This window comes from Temnothorax curvispinosus, unplaced genomic scaffold (genome assembly GCF_003070985.1).
Source record: "Temnothorax curvispinosus isolate PA1 unplaced genomic scaffold, ASM307098v1 QBEX01005011.1, whole genome shotgun sequence".
Classification (NCBI taxonomy): domain Eukaryota; kingdom Metazoa; phylum Arthropoda; class Insecta; order Hymenoptera; family Formicidae; genus Temnothorax; species Temnothorax curvispinosus.
The window spans coordinates 816131-838129 of record NW_020214791.1 but is presented as its reverse complement, the minus strand read 5'-3'; the positions used below and the strand labels follow the sequence as shown (position 1 = coordinate 838129).

The following is a 21999-nucleotide window of genomic DNA, read 5'->3' as shown; positions in this document are numbered from 1 at the left end:
AATTTCGCGCTAGGTACCATCCAAATGCTGTACAAAAGCGTTTCGTGCCTTCTATGAAATTCGAAACTCGTCCGAGGGCTTTTATAGAATTCAATAAGAGATGGAAAAGCGTGCGTATAGTAACTCGTATTTCTGTGGGCCCCTCGAGAAGCTCAACTCGCCGTAGGCACTTGTATAATGCATTTCGTTCAACTGCATTCTCACTACAAAACACGCGAACATATTTGAAAAGACATTACGCTCCGTATTCCCGTGGTACAAAGAAATAAATAATACGTTCCAGCGCGAATGGCGAACCATGTGTCCAACGAAGAAATTAAATTCACCTCCGAAATAAATCCGAAAGGCCGTTTTCGATTTTTTCACTTAGTCAATCCGAAATCCGCGCGCGCGATGCGGGAATAGTATAATATTTTTATTATCGAAAGTTTTATTGTGGCAATTCACGTGCTCTGTGGCCGTCCGAAAACGCGGAGTCTACAGTTTAATTAAAATTGATACTCCACGCATGCAGAGAGATTGCAAATTAAATTTGTATACTCATATTTCGAGCGAAATTAAAATCGAGATTAAAACCGACTAAATTGCGCATCAACATTAATATTTAAGTAGACGTTCACGTCATATTAACGTAGAAACATTGCTGTTTTTTGTTTCGCGGTAGCGTTATTACGAATTAAGTATTCCGCATGGCCTGTTCGTTACTGTATCGGACGCTCTTTATCCATTGAGCATACCCATTGTGCGTTCCATGCTCATGCAGCGAGCCGTGCGTTTCCTCTATGAATTTTTCTCGCGCAACGGTTCCTCACAGTGACGAATGTGTATCACCGAGTCAGCGGACAATGCGACACGCTCTGGCTGGCGTTCTGTTCTCTGGCTCCGCACACGTTAGCTCCGTAATACATGAGGATACGGGCGCGTTCCGTGACGGAACGCATACGGTATATATACCGGGCGTCTCTCGTGTCTGGCCGAAGGAGTTGTCCGTTCGCACCAGCCACTTTATTTTCCTAGCGGTAGTTTTGCAGGGAGATAATTAACGAGCTCGCAAGAGCAATCGACCGCGCGTTAACTTGGTCCCTCGTACGCCTACGGGCGGTAGATTAGCATGTTAATTTTTTAACGGGGTTTTTGTCGACCTGCGCCTACACGCGAGACAAACACATTTTCTGAGGACCGCGAGCCGAAAAAGGAACATGCATACGAAATGAGAGAAATTGCACTCGTAATAGAGAGAAAAATGAAAGAAAGAGAGAGAGAGAGAGAGAGAGAGAGAAAAGGGAAACGTTATTAAACCATCACATAAATCGCGCGTAAGTTTTTACGTGAGTTTTTTTTTTAATGTCTATTCACGTTTGCGCAACAAATTCAGAAAAATTGTCTTAATTATGTTAGTTTGTTCATTCCGATAATAACTGCTTTGTGCTGCTGGGTGACTCGCATTCGTGACAAAGTACGAAGGATCCACTGTAATTGCACCTTCGTGAAGAGGGTCGATCCAGGCGGGTTCGTCCAGGGTGAATTGATGTCTCGCGCGAAGATGCGCGTCCACATGTGGATGTGCGTATATCGTGATCTCGAGTGTGTATACGCGTGTGTGTGTATACACCTTGGCGGACGTGTACTCGCAGCTGCACTTAAGCGGGACATAATAGGCCTATCGCGAGCCACTTGTCTACTTCAGACCATCGCCCGCGGCCGCGGCGACCGACGTTAATAGACGCGTGTGCGGGACCACGAGACGACGAAGATGCGCGACGCCACGCAAATTCCGTACCAAATGATATAACTGGCACATCGCAGTTCGCTAATGTGTCTCATTTAGGTAATTGCTGTTCCCCGAGTTTGGATAACGTCAACTTCGTTTGAGATGCGTTTGTCGTCCCACAATCTGGCAGCGTTACGATTATATTTCATCTTCCCGAGGTTTCCGCCAAGAACTGACATACCGAATTGACAAAATAAACCTCGTTGCATCCAATGTCTGCATCGCTGCATTAATTTTCACAATTCGCATAATCGGCGACGCAGCGCGCGTTTAACGATGTGCGTACATTCGTTTTTGTTGTACCCTACGTTTCGTTCCGACTGCACGCAACATGTAAATCGTGCACGTCGAGAGCTACCCTTCGTTAGCTTCGTAGAAGAGAGCGCGAGACTTTTCCCTCTCGAAACACAATCGTCCGGTATCCAGAGCTATCGAGCGGCTCGCAGGCGCTGGTATTGAATTCTCGAGTGGGAGGAAATGCTGCGAGCGCATCTCGCGTGTGTATATACATATGCACATATGGGAGGCAGGTTTCTGCGTATATACACGTACGTAGCATATCCTCCCCTGAGTCACACGCCGGGGGCTCCGTCAACGATGAGGTTCGGCATATGTACCGGATGGGCAGATCGATAATGTTGGGCCACGTAACTAGGACGCCGGTCTCCGTCGCGCTCCGAATATCTCGCGGCGATATACATGTACACGTGTGTACCTGTGTGCATGTATATATACACTTGCGATCTTTTATTTTACCTTGCCCGTAACATACAATATGTTAGAGAAATAGCCATAAATCTTTCCGCAGATAACTTTATAGTCGGATTTATGGTTATCCCGCGCAACGGTTGAAATTGTAATTGTTCGCTGTTTTACGCAACGAGCTAAATCGCACTTTCGAGATAACGAGCGTGCATGAGTCGTATTTGCGAATTCCGTCGTGTATCATTAATTTTTTTTTATATGTAGTTCGAGCTTGAGTATCTTTGTTGTATTTGCATCCATCTGATCCCGTCTGATCACAGATTCTCAGGCTCTTTCTCTTTGCGCAGCAAGGAAAAAGCCCGCCGACTGTCGCCAGGGTCAGACTTTCAATTAGAGTTTAAGTCAGATCTTAACGAGGCTTAAAAGAATCGGCGCGTATATACACGTGCTTACACGCAGATCGAAGACTTAAGCCGGCTCGGTCCGCTCGTCGCGTCATTTGTTCGAAGGGATGAACTTGCTCGCTTGGGCTTCTGTTGCGACCGCGATCACACTCGAACGACATGAAACCGCACAATCGGGAATCAGTCGATTTACACATTTTCGTGTTCGCGTTCTCGTGAAAACAAGCTAAGGGATTTTCGAGCGGTACGCATACGGACGACTGTCGAGTCGCGATTCGATACATTAAGCCGACAATGAGATTTGTCTCTCCGCGATAAAGTGTTTAACTCGTTCCACCGCAGTTGCCGTCGATTCGCGTAATTGCGTACCGCAATCACAAATAGAAACGAATACCATAATTGCAATAATGATTCTCCAAATGCAGAAGAGCTAATCGAAGGATACGACAAAAGTACAACACAACGATATTATTTGTAATATGTTGCTATAATGTATCGTTGTAATTACCTATCGATTTTAATTCTTACGATAGCATAATATGGAATCCCACACAGACCATTTATTCATCTCATTATTTAGAGTAGATCACGGTGAATCTCGGTCGCGCTGAAAAATTAGTATACGACAGTAACAGATAACAATGAGAATTCTTTTTCCAAGAAAGTCCCTTTTTACCTCCTTTCACGAGGCTAATCACATTTCCTGCTTCTCCATTACTTTATTCCGCTTTTTCTCGTGGGCGCGGAATATATAAATATTTTTTTGCTGCGAGTCTGACAGAGCCAATCTTCCTGCAGCTTCTAATAAATTAATCGACCGGCTTCCCGTAGCTTACTTCGAAGAAATAAGCTAATTAGCTGGGCCTCGAAGTCGCGCGGAGTCGCCGGTAAAAATATTTACATCCGCCGTTTTGCAATTTGCAGGATGTGCGTGACGGACGCACGCGTGAACGCACGTTGGCCGTATGCGTGACCCTACGGGGCCGTCAGACAAACGCACAATACGTAATTTCGCATCGCAATTTCGATAAGCACCACGAGAGAAGGCGACAATCGCGACCGATCGCGCGAATCGATTGACACGGCGACGTCAAAATTATAACGTATGCTCCTTAAATGCCCGGTGGAAAGTGTCACGTGTGATCGGCTGATTGTTATAATTAGCGCGCGTATTCCCGTTGGGCAGCGAGAATTTTTCACGGTGTGATTACCTCCGGTATAACGCCGGACAGTTCGGAACCACCGTGACCTTGGCCCGAAAGTCCGTCTCACCGGTTATATTTATCTGGCGGTGGTGTGCGTTCGGTGTGTGAGAGAAACACGGGGCGGTAAAACTGACGGCGCCTTCGCGCGAGAGTCTTCCATTAATTTCAGACGTCTCGTAATTTTCCGGCGTATTCGCGAAGCGCGCGGATCGGATATCGAGTCTCTTGTTAAGATAGGTCGTAATGAATATTAATTGCAGCAACGGCTATCCTTCGCGCGCCACTCGATCCTTCGCGCCCGTGGCAGACGATCTGCGATCTATAGGGAACGAAATTTGTGACAATTTAACGAAATCGCTCGAGGCGTATCTACGTCATGATTAGTCGTACAGTTCTCCCCAAATTGCGGTCGCCGCCGCGAGATCGTGTAACGGTGAACGCTCGTTTCGTGTCACGTGCGAACGTGAAGCTGAAGATGATGATGGATTAGGTACAGTGGCGGCCGCGATTTATTCTGACGCTAATATCCGCACGGCGAAATCGGCGCGCGAGAAATGCGAATCAATCAACGTAAATTGCGGGAAGACAAATGGCGTTTCACTCCTGTGGATGAAAATTCTTGTAGAACGCGCATGAACACAAGCATTGATCGAAGTATTGTCTGATAATAGCGATCTGTATCGCGTACGTGGATTATCATCAATATTAAGTTCTCGAATTAAATTAAGGAGGTTCTACAGATACTCTCTAGTCAGTTGAGAGATGAAGAGAAAATCTTCAAATTCATCGGTTCTAAGTATTCATAAAATATTTTCGTGAATTTTGATGACGTTAGAGCTTATATCATACCCATATTAGTCGAAGCGAGGAATAATTAAAAATATCGTGTAAGTGCTCCTTTGACTCTGGCGGCTTATAATGGAAGAAAATGTGGTAACGTCGCGAACTTGACAGTTCTGCTCATATGACCACGGTTATTTCACAATTTCACATAATTCTAGAGCGAGTATTCTCCGTAAGCGCTCGTAAACGTTAGGTGCTTAAGTTTGAGGTGCTGTCATACTGTGGTGCTGTACTGGCTGTACACTTTTCGCGCGGGTGCAGTCGCTGCGACATTGCCAAATCTCCCTTGTTATTCGAAGCACGCTACGTGAACTGTGATATGGCCTGTTTCAATAGCCAATATCACAAAATTTTACGCGATAACCCTTGTTTTTCTCGATATTTCTGAAAAGCTTAGATTAAGATCTATAAGAGCTCCGTTTTTTGAGCTTTGGTGGGTCGCCTTTATATAATTAATATCTCGTTTCCTGTCTCCAAGAGCCCCTCTGCCATATGTAGTTTATGTTAAAAACTGTGATTTCAAAATTCATTTTTGCAAATTTTTACACGGTAAACCGATGCTAAAATTTTTCGAGCACTTTTCTTGCATCTCAATTTACACGTCCATAAAGTTTTTTCCAATTTTTAGATACATCCATTATCTGTAGAACCTCCTTAACACTCGTGTCGCGATATAAATATCCTCAATGATAAGTTACGAAAGCGCGAGAGTTTTTACGAGTGATTCTTAACCCTTAACCCGCAAACCTGGGTCGTTTTCGTCCGGGCGAAAATCAAATGTAGTTGTAACTTTTGAATACAAATTACGTGAAAAAATTAAATTGTTCATAATTTTATGATTGATATTTCAAAGTGAAGCTTCGAAACACCTTCATGAATTTTTTGCAGATTTTAACACTTAAAAAAAACGTCAGGACCCAGGTTTGCGGCGTAAAGGTCCTAAAAAAACGTTTGCAGGTTAAGGGGATGCTAAAGTGACTCAATTACCGACAACTACAGTCAAAGGTCTAATTTTGAAACGGCTTTATAGATCGCAAAATCCTTTTACAAGAGTAATGTATAGGTACTAATGAAGGGTGGGAATGTAAAATAATTAGTAATAATTGAAAAAAATTAAAAATGCTGTTACCTCATTTTCTAATATAAACAGTTGTATAAGTAATATGTACGAAACGAAATGTTCCCACCCTTCAGAAGACGTGCACAAACAATAACGTACCTTTGAAATTGAGATTGAAAGCCTGGAATAAAAATGAGACGTTCGAAGAAATTATAACCTATAACCATGTTTATTCTTGTCTATCATCATTGTCTATACAAGGACAGATATAGAATTTGGTCGGTAATACGAACGGCTTTAGGATCCCCTTAAGGGTTAAGTTACGACGATTCATAGTAAAATGTGTCGCGCTAGCTAAGCGCGACGGACGGCCGCGGCGCGGTGTCATCATCGAGCGGAACAATCGGATCGTATCTCTCGCGTATGATAAAGACACATCCGGCAGAAGACGAGGTCGCCGTCATACCCGCTTGTCGCGAACGTGATAGAAAGGGGATTAGACAAACAGGATTTCGCGAAGCCCGATATCCGCGACCGGACACGTGTTGCGGGCTCGCGTTGATTATTATCTCGATGAAAGCACTTATCGCGGTACTATTATTTCTCCGTGCAACATAGGCACGACGAATCGTCGACCATGTGAATCGCGGACGTATCGATCCGTCACTGTTACAGAAACGATAATTTATTGGTGGAGGAACGATGATCTTTCCCCTATGCCGGGGGTTAAAGCACGCGTGCTAACGAGCCACTTTTATCCCGCGCACGTGCAACACACACACGGTAATCCTCTCCTCATTGTTGTACGCACCACGGTGAGTACATTCATACGGGAATCTAATAATAGGGCAAGAACCGCGGAGATCGACGGTGTTGCTGGTGGAAGGGCGAGGGAATGCATACGGGATTTAATTACCTGCTGGGGTGAATAATTAAAAAAAGGAAGATTCATTTTGTGGCGACAGCCTTATTTATGTATATTAAATTTAAAATTTTCGCAGTTAATCATCCTCACAGTTTGCCTCCGCAGAGTTTTACAGTCTTTGGAAACGAGCTTTCAAAAGAGAGCGCGCTTGACGCGGTGAATGTATTGAGAATAATCCGGCGTTCTTAACCGTGCGTTTCCTCGTACAAAAGTTGAAGTTCAACGCGGCGTTGCATTCGTGTATTATTATTAAGTCGCGCGGGCGTTCTTGAACGATGCTCTTCCTGAGCGCTTTATTGCAGATGGAAGATATACGGCCGCGGCCTCTACGCGCGGGCAGTGAGTTTCGGACGTTCTTCGTTGACTTCCATTTAAATTCGTCATACCGTTTAAATACGTACACTTACTCCCGCGCGCAAACATCATTATCCTGTTTAATGGAGAAGCGGCGATCAAGATTTCCTTCTTCAGCAGAATCCCAAGAATCGTCGTCTTAAAAATGGAATTTTTAAGTCTACCCTTCGTTGCTTTATAAATATATTATATATTCTAGGCAATTAATTATAAAATAAATGATATTTGCGCGTGTGGTCTGGAAATTTATCCAGAGTGTATTAACGAGTTGCGTTGGCGACTAATTGGAAGGTTAAAGGTCCTCGGGTCTATCGAGGACCTTTAACATATACACTTTAACAAAAACAACGTGAAAAAGAGGAAGACCGCGACGACAAATATGGCATTTTAGTAGCGATTTAATTAGAAATATCCACGTACTCGCTGGAGATGAGAAGCGTGATGAAAAGCGCATTTCAGCACGTACCCGCTCGCTCGCTCGCGCCCGATGCACACGCTCACGCGTTACGATCACGCTCGCTTGTATTCGGACCTGCACGCATCTCGATCAGTGGCTGGCCGACCATCCTACCCGAAAGACGTCTCGGAAGACCCTCGCGGTACGCCCCACGAAAATCGATCGGCGCGGTGGCGCTCTTCCCTCATCATCCGACCGGATGCCGAGGAACCGGTCGACCACTCTTGGTTCTCGTCTCGCGTCGGTATCGTCCAGTTCAGTGTCTCTCGAATAGTGTTAGAGCCGGAAGAGTTCGGTGTTTCGCGACGTGAGATTAAGATCTTTGCGAGGGGAACTTCTGTGACGTCTTACCTGCAAATTTCCGTCAAGTTATAGTATAGTAAATTAGTTCGTGCCTGGATCGAGGTATATAATTGATTTTCTTGACAAAGATGTCAGAAATTTAGTTTCCAAGTTAAAAGCAATTGAAAAATAACATAAAAAATTAGAATTTAATAATATTCTATATAAAATCGTATATGATGCCACGTTTTTTAATTGAATCCAAATTAGAAAAGAAAATATTGATTTGGCCCATCGCTCAATCTCTTTTTCGAACGAGGCCGTTTGCAGCCAAGAATTTCGGAGTTAAAGACCTTCAGGTATAAAAATCATTATTGATCGATCGATCTATCCGTTCGCACGAGAGGTCAAAAGAGCGGCAGACAAGCATCCTGTTCTTCGTCATTCATGGAGGATCGGAAAACCTTCGAGGCAAAAGTGAAGGATCGTTAAAATGCGGATGAACGTCGGTGCATTCTCGTTTCACGGCTTCAAGAAGGTGAGAACGGCCAGCGTATTTCGGGTAACCGGCCTCCACATTTAATTTCCCGATCTAAATCGCCTCTACCCTGCGATTCCGAAGGATTCCGCCTAGATTCGTCCCGTGTTGCCCGTCCGTTTTATCCTGGCGTCGAGCCAGCATTACTGGCCGCTTCGATATATATCGCGGCGTGAATATCCCTCGCTCTCTTTCGCTTCCGTGTGACAAAGTTGCGCGACGAAAACCAACCGCAAGAAAAAGATTCAACGGCAGTTTCTAATTTCAAACTGGTTGCCTCACGAGAAGCGGCATTTTTGTCTATTTTTATCCGTGCTACACGTGAAAATAGGCGCCCGTATTTTATGACCAAAGACGGAGAATTATATTCCTCGGACGAGAGAGATGTTGTGAGATGAAAAATCATACCCAGCTCCCTTTCCGTGCTTCCTCTCTCGGGGACCGTCATTTACTTTATTAAAATTATGTCCGTCGCGTTTATTAATATTTCGTTGGCTATATAAATCTGCGCTTGTTATTTTTAATTCGAAAACGCAACTCGAACCGTCACGCTCATACGTCATATTCTGTTGTGAGAACAAAAGAAGGGTTAAAAAAAAAAGGTTTAAAACGCGTCGTCTAAAAATGCATCGCTCGTAAGAATAACCCCTGATATTCTCGCGCGCGAATTTAATGCTTTTGCCGAGATGCAGGGAGAGAAAATTAAAACACGGCAGCATGGGACGAGATTAAAAAATAGTAACTCGGGGAGATAATGGATCTCCATCATTTCGTCGCGCGCGCGATACACGCCCGCCTCATTTTCTCCGTGTATCGTCGACGGTTCGCAGATTACCTGATGCCGCGATATTGGATTACGGTGGGGGGGGACCGGCGAGGCTACACACAATGCCCCGTCGCGTCTGCCTTTATTTAATATACGCGCCGGGGGAGAGTCTTCGGCGGAATCCAGGCGCATCAGTACCGAGTCGACCTTCCTTCGATGGCGAGACGAGTCCGGTTCCTCCTCGTGCGTTCCGTCTCCGCGACAGAAGGGGCATATCGCGAAGGGACCACACACGCATCCCTCGAGCCGCGTGTCGCGCGCTGAGAAAGGCCGAGGAGTCAGTCGGTCCTCTAATTAAAACCCGCTCAGAGCAGCTCCCATGCCTGAGGTTCTGTTTTCGTTGATTGAATGCTGCAAACGCTGTCTGCCGTCGCCGTTCGTAAGTCAAACTGATCCATTGACTTCTCTCGTTGTAGTTTTCGTTTCTTTTTTACTTTTTTTTTGCTTCCACACGTAAGACTCGGCTCTCGGCGACAGTGAGAGAACTCTCGCGTGTGTGGGCGCGAAGTGTATCGAGAAAGGATATGCGTGCCTCGGAAGTGTCTTTCGCTTTCGTCTCGATTTTCGGACAATCCGCGTAGCAATGGAAAGCGGAATTTCGCGATTGATTTTAATCTATTCGGCGTGTATCGGCTGCCATCGTTTTGTGTGCTGACAATGAGCGGGGATTTCGCTCGTTTATTACAATCGCGATTTTTCTAATCCACGCGCGGCTTCGATTCCGCTGATACGGTGTAACAGAATATATCATATCGGCTTCTCGATTTATACCTGTGCCGTGTTTTACCGGGCGAGGATTTTTCCTTGCTAAGAAGGTTCCCTGAGGAGATTAATCGCTCGCGCGAGAAATTGCTTCGCCGGCCCGAGAAATTGCTCCGGCCGAATGAAATTCGCGCCGGTTGTATCCTTTTCGAAGCTGGCTTTTGATATCGTTGATATCGTAAATCAACATTTCGCTCTCTAACGCGTGACAGGCGCAGAGATCGGGCACCGGGTATCGAGAAGGAGAGCATTCTTGTCCGGTGGATATGTCAACGTGCTCCGTGATGCCGGTCTCCCTGCAAGACATTTTGGTAAATATCTGTATACCTTTTTCAATACTGCTTGGCCGCTTAAAAGCCTTGCAAACCATTCTCGATAGAATTCATCACTAACACAGCTGCTTGTAGCAAGTAACTTTGATATTTCCAAAATAATAATGCAATCCGCGGCAAATTATACGTTACAGTGCTTCTGGTTTTTACTCAATTTACTGACCGTAAATTATTATTTACCGTTTCGTCAAGTACAATTCCCACAAAATGTTTCTGCGTCTGTCGTATTAATTGAACGAGTCCATTGTGTGGCCTTTTACATTATATCGTACATTATGAATAACATTTCTTGAGAGAGAGAGAGAGAGAGAGAGAGAGAGAAAATTTTGGAATTTAATATTTCTTCTACAATAGAATAAATTGCTTTTAGTTTCTTAATAAGCTTCTTTTAGCTTAAAAGTTTAGCTTCCTTTTTCTTAGAAATAATCGTCTCAATTCATGAGACGCGCGTGTAACAAAGCGTATAATGTAACCGAGTATACGTGTGCGCGTCGTTCTCTCTCATTGTCTGCCGTCCGAGGTTCCAGGTAATTGATGTTAACGTTTAATGAAATTCCGCGAACGAAAGAAAAGCACAAGAGGGCCGTATTGAACTTACGAACGCGCGATCGTTGCCTACCGGCCTTACGCTCAACCGGTTACACTGGTTTCGCGAGAAAAGAAGCTAAAAGGAACGCGCGAGATAGCCGCGCCGCACCCGGCACTGGGTGGGAGATGCATAAAAAGAGAACGCATTCGATAGCAGCTGCTCTTAAATTCACGAACACGCGTTACATCACGTTTAACTGGCCGCACAATATCGCAAAAATGGTTAATCGGATCTTTTTTGTCTCGCTCACGTGAAAGCTGCGTAACATTGTTACTCGGTCCCAAACCATTCACGTAATTGTTTCGACATTTCTCTGCGATTGGAAGGGATTATTTTGATGTTTAATCAAAAATATTGCTTTTCCGCTACGCATTAATCCGATCTACTAACTCGTCGTAAGTAATTGATTGTTTGCAACATGAATTGTTTAATGCAGAGAGCGATTTTATGTTTCGCTAATCGCGGCTTTATTCAAAAGATCCATATTCAGATGTTGATATATTAGAAATTTATACGCGTGCACGTAATGAATTTACATTTCGTTCGATTTTACGTTTTACCGTACTTGCCATTTGCAATTTTAATACAGGAAACATGTAAACGCGGAAAAATTATAAATAGCGAGAGAGAGAGAGGGGTGCAAAATATATTTGCAATATACCGTGCATCTTCGCTTTTTTCCCGATATATTTCACAGTTGACATTTCCCACTTAAAAAATCGTACGTATCTGTTTTTCGCAAAATAAAGGTGCTTTGGCATTTTCACTTCGCGACGCGATATTTACATTGATCCCGACAAAAGCTCGAAAAGTTTTTCGGAATATTTCGTACGCTTGTGCTCTAACAAAAAATATTTTTCACAAATGCACCCCTCGACCTTTACTTTGTTCTCGGCTGCGTCAAAAACGTATGATCCTTCATATCACGCGTGTCGTGCACGTGTCCCGCGAAACCATACCAGTTTCGTTGAAATTATTATATCTGTGTCATCGGCTATGAATGCAAAGCGAGAGGTCTTCTCACGGTTAATTTCATTATGCTCTGACGATCCGCGCGAATCCTTTGTATTCGAAGAAATACGGGGTCTTGAATAGGAAATGGTAAAATTAATTACACGTTTCAATTACATTTATTAAACCCGTATCATATGTCTTATATTCACTTACTTTTAATTTTTTTTATTTTTGCAAAAAGTATCGAGTACCACACTTGCGGTGTTTAAGGTAAATCTGATAAATGTACCAATGCTGGGACATTTAAGCCCTATGTCTGGACAACTTTATCATCTTATTTTTTAATTAAGTATTTTTATAAATAAGTATAACGCGAATTTTAAAATTAAAGGCAAAAAAAATATAAATATAATACAAGAAACATATTTTTATCTTTGATTCGTTGATTTTAATTCGCGTTATAACTTATTTAAGGACTAAAATGATGAAAATGTCTAGACATAGGTACGTGTCCAGGCACATTTACCTTAATAACGCAAATGCGCGATTCTCGATACTCCATTAAAGTTAAACGTCCTTATTGTCGTCTCGAGGCCAGCAGCGCCCACGAATTTTGCCCTAAACGCGACGAGGCCGCGCGCGCTTACATGTGGGGTCGGCAAACGTTTCTCGGTCGTTTACGGCGTCGACCTAAGCCGAGTGCGGGCTTTCAGCCCCGATTTCAGCACGAGACGAGGAACGTTCGCAATACCCGCTCGCGAATTCTCGAGCGAGAGTATTTTCGTTTCTGGCACGTCGCTGAGGCCTACATCGCGACGTCATGGGCCTCGCTGGCTTGTATTTGCACACACGTTATGTAACTTCGCGCCCTTAGTCGCGTGTGATCATGCTTGTTAAGCGATTTCGGCGAGCAAGTCGTTCGCGTAAGCGTTCTCAGGGACGAAAAGTTCTACGATTCAACGATTGTTGGCACGCGCTCTTCTGCCGACGCGACGTTTCCAATCTCTCATTGTTCGAATCGGTATAATCCCCGAATAGTGCTCGCGATCTTGTGCTCGCCAAGATTGAATATTTATTTTCTTTCTTTTTATGGTTCGGTCGTATGTTTACGAAGCTGTTCCGGAGACGGCGCGCCAGCCAATGGCTCACATGTGGTTGTCGAATACATCGAGTGAATTTTTTATATTGCTGCTGTACTATATTCTTGAACTGGGCCATGGCATACTAGGGAAACTGTCAGGTGTATCGCAAAAGGGATATTTTATTACGGTACGAGTTGCTTATTACTTTTTGGCGAAAGAAAATCAGTTAGCGCGATTTGCGATATTTTCGTGATATTCACGCGATGTCTTCTTGCATCAATATTTAAATGTCTGATATGAAGAATTATTTATTAATTGCTCAAATGGTATTCCGATAAAATTCAAATTTATTTAGATATTGCTAATGGACGCTGATTTTCCGCTCGATATTTCCCGCTTTGTCATCGCATCGATAAACTGTCAGTGTCGGGAAACTCGGTGTTTGGCCGAGTGTTTGCGTATCCCAATTTGCCGGAGGCTCGCTTTTGCCGGTCCACGAAAGGAGACGTACACACACTCCACTTACCGCAAATAAACGGCCGGCCGCTGCGCCGCGCCGCGCCGTGCCGTGCCGTACTCCGGAGAGAAGACCGCGGCTGCGATTGCGTAAGTGCGCGATAGGCACGCACGGGAATGCGTGCGTGCACATATTCGCGCGCGGTTCCTCGTCACGGGCTTTAAATGCGACGAAGACCGATTGCGTAACGCGGTGTGTGGAGCGCGTTATGTAGCCAGTACACCCGCGCTAGACCGGGATCGATCAGCTGATCGGGCAGCGAGAGCGAGTGGAGTTCCGCGACTTCGACGTCGATTTGTTGTGCAGTGCCGTGTAATTAATCCGCGAATCGATTCGGCCCTTGACAAAGCGGGTCAGCGTTATAGCGATCCATAACCGGCAACGGCGGCGTTAATTGACATTGCGTGAATAAATATAAACGTTCTCGCGAGGGCTCGATCGATCGCGCACCGCCACTTTCGGACGGAAAGTAGGTCGATCTTTGGACGTAACGCGTGCACGCGTTGCAGATCGCCGGCTAAACATCGTCCGCCCGCAGTCTTTTCCGAGAGTGCATCGGGAGTGTCAGTTCATGCCTGCGTAACGACGTGAGATAAACATGTAAATCGACGCGATAACAATTCGTCCGAGTGATGAGATAGACTTACGTAATCGGACTACGAAGTGTATTAAATGAACTTCGCAGTACTTTCGCAATTCCTCGCATGTCGCGGGGAAAAACGTGATATGAAAATCTCACGCAATATCTCACGCGCCACGAAACACGCGCTGTGCATTTCCACGATGCAGCTCGCGGCTCTGTATTTCACGGTGTATTAGAAAGCGCGGCGGTTTGAAACGGGTAGCGAATAACACACGTGTAAATTTCCACGCGCGTGCACGTGCCACATCGTCGGTCCCTCGCGTTGGCCGAGACGCGTTAAATGCACGTCGAGTCAATTATATCGTTACGCGACCAGTTGCGTAACGTTATGCGTTTTTTTTTCACCACGAGTAAAAAACGAGGTCAAAAACGCACGAGTCAAAAATTTGATTTCCTCTCCGGTGGAGGGGGACCGCGTCAAAATTTTGCAATTGAGTCGTATCGACGTCCCATTTCTCAAAAAAACAACAACGACGATAAATTAGTAGAAGATTTATTGAGGTCGGTTCATCTCGTTAGAACACTTAATCTCGAATCACCGATGTAATTAGCGCGCGCGCGTGATGAATCGCGCGCCTCTTTCTCGTGAGATAAGAGAGCGAAAGATTGATCTGCGCGGCGTGCACATTTTTTCCCGGCGAAGTATGATTATCGATTATTCGATCATTGGAATTTACGGCTTGTTGTGAGAAGCCGAGAACGGGGATAACCGACGAGACGTTGCAGCGTCAGGCTGATAACATTAGGCGTCTCGAGAATAAGTTTATCGAGAGAGCAACATTTTTACGTCTCCGTCAACGATTTAGCGCAATTCGTTTTGTTACACGCGCCTGTCATTCGCGTGTTTAACGGCTTATGCTTATATTATCGATACATTCGCGATACGTTGATAGACGCTGATCGCTACGACATCACTGTACATACATCAAATTTCGATCGTGTTGAAACTGCACGATGAAGTTCCTGGTGAAATACTACGATTTCTTGAACGTCACGTTCTTCACGGTGAGATTTTAAAGCATAGTATATTTTTATTATTACACTGAAAAAAAAATTGTTAATTCGAGAAAAATATTTATTAAACATTTTAGTTAGTTAACTAAACATTAGTTGTTTCAACAATTTATTTAGTTTTTTAAATCAAGAATTAATTAATTCAACAAATGTTCAGTTAAACTAACTAAAATGTTCAATTAAACTAACTAAAATGTTCAGTTGAACATATAGGTATAAATATTTTTTCGGATTAACAATTTTTTTTTAGTGTACGATGCCCAGAATGGGAAGCGAGATTTTTTCGCATCTAGGAGATCTAACTTGTGCTTTATTCTTTGACATTGTTTAACGTCTCGGAATATAATTTTTTCTCGATACCTCATCTCTGGGAGCTCCATTATCGAGAACGCATCTCGGAGAAAGAAAAGATTAATGATTCATCTTGGATCTTAATTGCGGAGATTGACGGCCGCGGTATATTATCGATAATTGCATGCGCGAGAGTGCCTTATCGTGCGCCCGATAATGGACCGCTCGCGAAATCCGACGGCCTTTCAGATACGCGCTTGAAAGAATGGCATTATTATGCGCGCATTCCGCAGTTTGCAGTAGCCGCGGCATAGCAATGCATCTGCCGCGGCGGTCGCGCGTTATCGCGCCATTTATCATTCGCTCTCGCTCGCCTCTTCTCCCGTTTGCTCTTATTCGTTGCCACGATAATTGGATTTCTCTGAAACGTATCGCGCGAAACTACAGAAAAATTCGGCGACCTTTTACGCGGCGTTATCAGAATCCCGGGATACCCTCGTGAAACACGTCGATGTTTCTCTCTCCCGAGAAGGAACCTGTTCGGGACCTGTTATTCTTCAAGGGTTCGGATGTATGTGAGATAAAGGGTCGCGCGCATTGACGTTTAACCTTTTGTCGATTGGAAGCTAAAGAGAGTACGCTGATGGTCTTATTAATTTCCGTAACCATATCCGTAGAAACGTCGGGACACACATCTCCGGCGGGACTTGGAATACTCTTCGAATTATTGTCGGCATAGCGCGAGGCGATAAGAAACGATCGTCATTACAATACGCATGTTATCGAATGTCGATTGGCTTCGGTGACTTGCGCGAAGAATCGCAAATCACTTCTGGCGACCGTATACCGTCGACAACGTTAAGAATTTGTTTGTCGATGTCACGCTTGCTCTTCCGTTGAGTAAGAACTCGGAAGTTCATTAGCTCGCAACTATATCGGTGTCAGTGGTGCATTTGATGGCCAATTTTCCGCTGACGTTTTCGCTTGTAAACCTTTACGTGTAACACGGTTGCGACACGCGATACTGTCGATGCGTTCGCGAATCGCTAAAATTGCGAGGTGATTCACCAGGTGGTTAGTGGGTCGTACGATTTCCCTGTTGGTTTCGTAAGTGGGACTTCGCCGAAAACGATGCGAATTTTTCTGCGAATTCCGCGGACGGCGACCTTTCGTACGAAATGTTCTTGAAAGTTTCGCACGGCATCGTCCTGGTTTAATACGTCGTTTTCACCATCACGAACATTTTTATTGCTATATATGGACGCTTTATCACCAATCAAGAATGAGATCGTCTCGTATATTAATAATCTATCGATCGGGATCATTTGAGATACGCATTTTTCGATCTTTTTCCGTACAACTCGTTTTAGATGAGATGTGAGTGATGTGACACACATTAATTTCTAATCCGAACGCTCTGTTTTAAGTAATTAAACTTGTATTACTTTTTTAATGTATTATATGACACACATTAGAAATTAATGTGTATCATATAATACATTAAAAAAGTAATACAAGTTTAATTACTAGAGCGTTCGGTAAAAGTACGCGTGTTCAAAACGCAATAAAAGTGTGCTAGCACATTCAGTTTTATATCTACTCAATTTAATTATTCGAGAAAAGAGTGATCTGAGAAGGATAATAAAAAAGCAGAGAGTATCCTCTAGTGGATACGTGTTACATTCGTATAATGAAGGAGAACTTATTTCGCTTTTATTATTTATTTAGAGCGGATAAATAATGCGATCCTGCTCGCTCGCGCATTCGCGATTGCCTTCACGCCGCGAAATTTAGCGAAGTGAGATGGCTAATTCTCCGTAACAGGATGACAAAGAGCGACGAGCAACCACAAAAGCCCAATGGACTTTATCAGCGCGCCGCAGAATGCATCGACATGTCGACGTAATTTGTCAGTCGTTGCACTTGCGTCTTTATTGGCGCGTTCCTTCGTTTAAGTCGCTCGTCCGATGCACCCGACACGAGAAATGATCTTGAAAAGTGACGCGCGTTCACCCGTTGACGTAGGAACTTCAAATTCAAATCAAAACGCGGTTAAAAACTTTGCTTATAAAAATCCGAATTTATCATTTTATATTTCCCATTACGTTATTACGACATTGTAATTGCACGTAAAAGGGGCTTCTTACAATTAATATAAGACGTATGTACAATATTAAAATATTACGTGTAATTCTAATCCTTGTATTATTCTGACTTGCAGGTGAGTAGGCGATCCAAAGAACACGCGACCGAAGAGAAGGGAAGGGTGAGTCAATTTGAGTTGTCGCTAGAAATCGTAATCGGTCGTCTCGGTGGCCGATGATTAGTCGCGGTGAGAAATTGGCGCTGAGAACCGCTAAACCCGTGGCTCCCGCCACAAGTCGGGCTTCCACCCACGTGGCCGGAACTTGTCGATACAAGTCCGTTCGATTAGCATGCATGTCGCGTTACATCGAACAGGAAGGGCCGTTTAATAACACGGCGGAGTCCGCATCCGTCCCGCCTCGGGTGTCCGGATACGCGTATACGACCGCGGATATTTTTGCGATGCATTCTATTGCAACGTGGCCGCGAACGACGACGAGCGACACGACGTTGCGGCGTGTCCTTAACGGCCACTTAAATATGCACGAAGAGAAACTGACTGTCGATGCGAATGTACGTATACGTATGTTATAAGCTGATGAACACGTAAATCTTGTTATCGAGGTTTATTGCGCGAGAGGAGAAATCCCCAAAGTGTGTCCGCGCGTGCGTTTTCACTAACAAACCTCTTCAGAAATGATCTTGCCTTATTGGAGATTGCTATCCCGAGCTTGCACTCGCGCCAGAGTAAAAAGTATTTCAAGTTAACTCAAGTTATCCCTCCCTCCTCTCGAGTAAATAATCTACGAGTTTCTCATGTTCCAGTTATTTTCGTGCGCCGGGGTTTCTGTTGCTTATTGACTCTTAAACATCGAACAATCTTATAAAACTTTTCTTCTTACCATAAGACGAACTTGAACTCGCTGAAGTAATCTCGCTTCAATTTGCAACGCAGATGGGGTCATAGAATCTCATACTAAGTGAGAAATTAATCAAAGTGCAACGGTAATACAGCAATCGTTTTTTCACAACGATATTATCGTCCGAATAAGATATACGGAAATATAATGATGATGCAAATTTGTGAAAATGACGACGTTAAAGTATGTACATGAGATACGCGCTAGAAAACGAGGGCGGGAATGTGTGTCCGAAGATCTTTGCGGTCGTGCATTAAACATTTATCAAACGAAAGTGCAAAAATGGTGTCCTTAGAATCGGAGTTGGCGCATCAAAAGCCACGCAGAGCCTTCATCAATTATATAAGGAAGTAGGTCAGAAAAGTCCACGGTCAATTTCGAATCGTGTGTATGTGTGAGCGGCCTTGATCACGCTGGTAAATATGCGCATTCTTTTAAAACTCAGGATTCCCCCTAGCGAATTAAATATTCAACGCTAATTGAGTTGATTTCACCGAGTTGTTCGTCTCTTGGAACCGACAGCCGAACGGTTCGCCGTACAGTTCGCAGTCCGTCGACCGCGAGATTTCCGCGAAAGTACCTTGTACGCGAATGCAAATTCCGTGTGTGCGTGTGTGCGTGTACATGACGCACGTTAGTTTTGACGGCCGGACTATCCCGCGGTAGTATCAAGACGGGATTACTGACCGGCACTAAAATCTCTAAATTCACTAAATACACCGATCGACAAGTTTGCTAATTGAATGACGACGTGTTTGATCAGCCATGTTTAAGATTCAACGAGATAGCCTCGTTAAATCGTCTCGTCGAAGGTGTCTCGTTAGATGACGACGGTGACTCGCTAATACCCACTTCCTTACTTTCTCCATTTCTAATTGTCACGGCCGTTAAACAACGGTATACGCGTAAATTTCTTCAATTACGCGCGTGTGTCCGCCGCTGCCGTGATTCCGTTTACTCGCGGTGGCGCGAGCACCACTTTCGCAACTAAACAGATCTAGGCGAGAGATGATTCGGTAGCGAGGAGCCATAATATGAAAAGTACATCCTGCTTTACTTCTCGAAAGGCACGGTGATTAGACTCGATTTTCTGTACGACGAAAATACTTGGAGTTAACCATGCTGGGAGATTCGGATAATGAGACGTGTCGACAGGGAGTCGTGGGGACGCAGCAGAAATCATCGGGATATCGTCGAGATATTATCTGAACATCGTTAATTAACGAGGACTAATGGCACCGTGACCTGAGTAAGTCGGGCCCGCATATACCTGGAATAGTGGAGTAGAAACAGGTCGCCCTTACCGAGAATAATTTCGCGACTGTTGGTCTCTCGCGAATGCATTAATTACTCGCCCAGAGACTGACTTAAGCTCGGGATATACTTGGTTTGCTCGAAGCGTGACTAACAAGAAGCCGTCGAGACGACGGTCAACAAACAGGACATAGTTTGAGGTTCAATCTCAGGAAATTATTCATGCATACAAATATTCCAAATGTTAAGTTACTATTATTATTGTTACGATTGACGTATGAAAAGAATAGACTATTGGAAATCAATGATAATCAATCTCGGAGAGATTAGAATAAAAGTGAAGCTTGGGAAGATTTTTTTCCAGTTTTTTTTTCTTTCCGCAAAAAGCGAAAAATTGTTTTGGATTTCATTCTGGTTATCCTGACGGGATTTCGTTGCGATTTTTCCTCACGTTCGCTCACCGTCGACCGCACTTGTTCGTCGACGATAACGAGCGTGGTGCGTTTTACAACTAAGCCGCATTCTGAATAGCAAGTCGCGTGCTCGCCGTCCGTTCATATAAATCCTTTAGTTAGTTGCAAATTCACGCTGATTGGACGTACCCGTCCAATGGGATTATGCAGCCTTGGCGCTTAATGGAATTTACAAGTTTAAACTGACGAGAGATGCCGCGTATACTATATACATGTACCGTCTCTCCACGTGTCCGCCTTGTTTGTTACCGCTACTATATGGTTTCTCGATTATTTTCCACGTGCGCCCCTTCTCTGGTCTCGCGAGAGGGAGTGCTCGCCGTCGCGTCGCGTCGTGACGGATTCAAGGTCGATGACGAATCACATTTTCTTGCCCCGATGATTTCTGCGCCGCACGCATAACGTACGTGTTTTTCATGGACCGCTGGAATGGAAAATAGAAGTGCAAAAAGACTCGCAATTTACTCCGCAGCGAACGATAAACCCTCTCGACGCGGGGTTAACGGCTTAAAAGTGGCGGCCCATTGATAACAAGGCCGTTGTCGGAACGTATCGGCGATGAATCATCGACCGGCTTTCGCGCATAATAGGACGAAGTCCGCGAATCGCGTTGCATTATTACCGCTATACAACACAAGGGTGGCGGTGAACGTGGGCGAGCGCCAACGATTTGCGAACTCAACACGCGCGGGCGTGCGCGCGGATGGAAAATTAATCGCCCGCGAATGAAAGCTCCGCGCGGCTTCGCGTTTTGTTACAATCGCGTCGTGAATTAAGCTCGACTTCGTCCGCGCGTGCCGGCGCGTTTCAACAGAGACCATATATTTCCCGTCTCCGTTCAGCACGTTCAACGCTTCGTTAAATCCAGAACGCATCGTGCTGCGTAGACCGATAAATAAAATGAAGAATAAACAAAAGAATTATATCTTCTTCCTTGTGCGCGCGCAACTGGCGCGGGGTTCAGCGCGTCGCTAATTAACGCTCGTCCTCGATCGAGCTGAGTTTTTAGTTGAATTTATGACACGGAGCCGTTAAAGCATTCGTGAGAAAGAGAGACGTATGAGAGAACCCCTGAGAATCGACACGATATTCCGTTGGCGGCTGTGCAAGCGGAATAATCGCAATAGCACCGTAAGGCGCGATATCGGACCCGAGAGGGCCCCGGAGGGGAAAGAAGAGGCCACATTCGAATGAGATTCTCCTTTGGTGGTCTCGCGCGGCTCGTCTGCGCGCGTTGCATTTTGAGAACCTGCGAGCGAATCTCTCGAGTGGGCGCTAAACATGTTTACTTACTCGGTGCACCGACACGAAGCGCATATACGTGCGCAGAAGTCCACAGGTACCGTCGGTCGTCACACTTTCGCAAGTCGAGGAGAACGCGTTTTTAAAGTCGGCGCGCGGCTTTTTACGCGGACGAGGCCTTCGACCGCGCAACTTTTTCCAGGCGCGCGCACGCTCGCAAAGTACCCGGAGTAAGTACTCGCCTACGTCTCGCGTATAGAGAATCCCCCGCGCGAAACGCACGTAACGAGGCAATAATGATAGCGGTAATAATGATAGGGCATTTACTCTCGCGACGTGGGATTAATAATAATAATCATTACGACGAGACGTCGCCGCGAATTCTTCTCGCGCTCAAGTACGAGCAAAATAATCATCGCCTCTCGGTCTGCGCGCGGTCTCTTGATTAATCGATTTCCTTTCGTCGACTCG

At 44.8% G+C, this 21999-nt stretch overlaps 1 protein-coding gene across 1 annotated transcript in view; it reads left to right on the top strand.

Moving 5' to 3' along the window:
• Positions 1-21999, top strand: part of LOC112454384 — a 120113-nt gene that overhangs the window by 56282 nt on the left and 41832 nt on the right. The gene's annotated exons all lie outside the window — the stretch shown is intronic.